Genomic DNA, 4,299 nt, shown 5'->3' with positions numbered 1-4,299 from the left:
AAAATAGCATAAATATAGGTTTAACGTTTAAAAAAATGTTATCAATTTAGGCTTAAATAGATTGTAAGTGGTGAAAAATACCACTTTTATAGAGTTAAGGGGGGTAAATAGAACATTCTATGAGCTGGTGGGATAAATGGACAAGTTGAGGGGGTGAGAAATACCACTTTTATGAAGTTAAGGGGTAAATAGGACATTCAATGAGTTGAGGGGGTGAAATGACCAATTTGGACAAGTTAAGAGGGCTAGGGAAGCATTAGGCCTATAAAAAAAACCCTAATACATCACCAGCTCCCTTAACTTATCTAAAATAGTAGATTGACTCCTTGAATTTTATAAGTATTTCACCAGCTCTCTAAACTTGCTTATTTCGTATCATCAACTCCCTAAACTTATCCATAAAAGTAGATTAGCTTCCTCAACTTTGTAAGTGTCTCACTAACTTCCCAAACTTGTTTATTCTGTAACAACTAAATACAAAAACCATAATAGTAACTCTTGATCCGCATCCATTCAATCTCTCAAATCTGCAACACTAACTCTTATAATAGGTTGAAAGGTATGAGAAACGAAAAAATTACCTCTCGAATAGATGAAGACATATTTTTAGAATTTAAGTTTAATAAGTTTTTGTATGATGGGTAAATTATACAAATCTGCAACACTAACTCCTAAATTTGTAATAGTTATGTTCACAATGCATTATATTATGGGTAAATTACACCAACGGCCACTGAACTTTACCCATTTTAACATTATAACCACTGGGCTTTACATTTTTTTAACACCAGTGGTCACTCAACTTTAACTAACTCCTTAAAATGACCATTAACGATCTCAAAATAAAAATATTAAAAAATTAAAGTTGTTCAGGATGATATTTACCATGAAACCACATTTTTTATTTTCCAAAATCATCTTTTTTGGAGGTTTCTCTCTCTAAAAATGCACTATCTCTCCTAACCATACAACACCTAAATGACCTCAAAATGAAAATTTTCAAGAATTAAAGTTCTTAAAATATCATCAACTCTTCGAATTTTTTATTTTGAGGCCATCAACGGTTATTTTGAGACGTTGAGTGGCCACCGGTGTTGTGTAAAGTTCAGTGATTATACCGTTAAGAATTGAAATTCAGTGACCATAATGTTAAAATGGATAAAATTCCATGGCCATAGATGTAATTTACCCATTATATCATTGGATGTTTGTGAAGCATATATCCATATAAATAAGTTAACTGCTCAAAGATGTAATATACTCACAATATATTAATTATGTAGTTCCTCTCATCTTGCTCTCTCTCTCCTCTCTGGTATGGCTCTTAATAAAAGTGTCTTTTATATATATATATATATATATATATATATATATATATATATATATATATATATATATATATATATATATTTATTCTGTGTGAATAAATAATATTTACAATGTTATATATAGTTTCTTTTATCTCTCTCTTTTGTATGGCTTCTATATAAATTGCGGATTATTGACGAGTTTTACAACGAAAGAAATGAACCATCATTTATATTAGGGTTAATTTCAAATAAAACTCTGTGATTTCAATTTTTTTTTTTTTTACAGATTAGTACCTATGGTTGACAAAATTTTATTTTTTTGAATTTGGAGGATAACGATCTCAATATGAAAATTTTCAAGAATTAAATGATATTTTCAGTAACTTTAATTCTTCAACTTTTTAAGTTTGAGGTCATTTAAATGTTGTTTTTAAGGAGAGAGAAAGTTAATATTTACAGAGACAAAACTCTAAAAATGATGATTTTGAAAAATAAAAAATGTGGTTCCATAGTAAAAATGATACTAAACAACTTTAATTCTTGAAAATTTTCATTTTTGAGATCGTTATCGGCTAAATTTGGCAAAATGAAAATTTTACCAACCACATGTACTGATCTGTAAAAAAAATATGAAACCACATGACATTTATGTGAAATTAACCTTTATATTACAGGTCACACAACTACTACGTCAAACTGTTTCGAGAGAGATGCGACAAAAGTACGAACTAAATGCTAATTCTTAAAGATAGGAAATTAAAGCTTTTTCCTTATTCTCTCTTAAGAGAACCTAATGGAAAGAATAGGACTTATCCTTAATTAAGGTGTCTATCTCTTGAAATATATTGAGATTAGTTTTGCCTCACAAAACCAAATCTTTTAGATAGGATGGTTAGGATTAGGTTAAAGTACAGGGAAAAAAAATAGTATTTAGCAACCAGAGTTTGAGACCCAAATATATTTGGTCGCAATATTGCAACCGATTTGGTTACAAAGGTGAGAATTACGTACATTTGTGAAATACATTCTAAACTAATACGCGGTCTCAAAGTTCTTATGGTTGCAAACATTACAACCAAATCAGTCTTAAAGCTTTAGCAATCATGCAATTACCAACCGATTCATTTTGGTTGCTAAGTATGCAAATCTAGTTGCCAAACCATGTTAGATATATGTTTAGCAACCGGGTTTTTGGTTGCTAATTACCATTTTTCTTGTAGTGTAATTAGGTGAAGATTAGGGGTATTTTTGTCTTTATTAAAATATTTTAAAGCTTACCAGATCTGCAGAATTTGGCCGATAACGACCTCAAAATGAACATTTTCAAGAATTAAAGTTGGTTAGTATCATATTTACGATGGAACCATATTTTTAGTTTTTTAAAATCATAATTTTTTGAGTTTTCTCTCTCTAAACATTATCTTTCTCCCTCATAAAAAACAACACTTAAATGACCTCAAACCTAAAAAGTTGAAAAGTCAACATTGCTTAAAATATCATTTATCTCTTGAAAAATTTCATTTCGAGATCGTTATCGACCAAATTCTGACAAAGTGAACTCAAATGCTGCATTACTTTGGATTACAGGTGAAAAGTTAAAGAATGGAAAGTGGGAAGATGATGATGTTATTCATATGGTTTGTGATATCAATATCATCTACTTGGAGCTCTTCATCAGTTTCAAATCTTGTAAATATTATCACGTTTCGAATAAGTGGTCCAAATGGATATTGTCTTCAAGTAAAAGATGGAAACTACGTTCCCGGAAATAGTGTAATCTTATCGCCCGCAGATCTACTCCGGACTTCTTTTGGACATTTAATATTAATAGTTCATATGGTGAAATTGGATCCAATGGTATGTGTTTAAGCACTTCAGCATATGGTATATCTGGATCCATTATAATTGACTATTGTGATTATGCAATGTTTTGGGGATTAAGTGATAATGGACAAATTGTGGATTTTTTTTATAAATCAGTTTTCACTGTAATGACTGGAAAGATTGGGGATGTACTCATCTATGATACTAATATATATTCCTCCTTCCAAACATGGCGTACCGACAACGTTACAAGCCCGAATTTAGTATCTATTGCCGGGTCGAATGGTTTATGCATCCAAGCAACAACTCATTATGATGTTTTAGCAAAATGTGACATTCAAAGAAACCGACATCTACAACGGTTGCTTCTTTTTCAAGATGGAACCATAAGATCTCAACAATACTCGAATCTCTGCATTACCTATTATCGTGTCAATGAAGATGTTAGGTTTGTCACTTGTGGCCTTGCTCCGTCTAGGCAACGATGGATATTCACAATCAATGGGACCATTTTGAATCCCGGTGCCAATTTAGTTATGCAACCATCCTCATTCTCGAGCATCGTTACTTTGCCTCCCACTGGTCATCCTAATCAAATATGGAGCATCTTGTCGCTTTAATTGAAATAATACGAGTCCAAATGGAGGCAAGGTCGGATCTACCTTCCTTTGATTGAGTCATATGTCTACCTACCGACATGTCTTATCATGTTTCGCTCTTACTCGTCTTAAATAATATAGGAAGTGTTTGTTTTTCCTTTTTGTTATATCTCTTGTTTGTCTTTTCACTTCTATCATTAGATATCTTAAATTTTTATATGATATGGAAAACAAAATTGTCGATTGTTGTTTTAGTAGGAGTAAGTTGTTGTTCGTCGGCATTAGATGCTACTTTTTCTAGAAACGACTATCGTTGATTATTATATTATTTTTAATTGAATTTTCAGTTTGTTAAAATGCAAATTGAGAAAATTACAAATCTAAATATAAGAATAAAAATAAATATAGAATTTTATAATAGATTAAATTTGACCAGTTTTAATAACTCACTACCCAAGAATCTAAAAAATATAAAATCTGATTCATATGCATAACAACGATAATAATTATAATCAGTTGCGTATTCTCACTGTATATTGATCCATAACCAACTATACGGAAAATCA

At 30.8% G+C, this 4,299-nt stretch overlaps 1 long non-coding RNA gene across 1 annotated transcript; it reads left to right on the top strand.

Annotated features, from left to right (window-relative positions):
* The first annotated feature begins 1,269 nt into the window (after positions 1-1,269).
* On the top strand, positions 1,270-3,952 carry LOC136200800 (uncharacterized). Its single transcript, XR_010673519.1, has 2 exons — positions 1,270-1,315; positions 2,898-3,952. It is a non-coding gene; the product is annotated as an uncharacterized lncRNA (long non-coding RNA).
* Positions 3,953-4,299: the final 347 nt, after the last annotated feature.

This window comes from Euphorbia lathyris, chromosome 7, assembly GCF_963576675.1.
Source record: "Euphorbia lathyris chromosome 7, ddEupLath1.1, whole genome shotgun sequence".
Taxonomy (NCBI): domain Eukaryota; kingdom Viridiplantae; phylum Streptophyta; class Magnoliopsida; order Malpighiales; family Euphorbiaceae; genus Euphorbia; species Euphorbia lathyris.
Note: the sequence above shows the minus strand (reverse complement) of the source record. Positions and strands in the feature narration are given on the sequence as shown.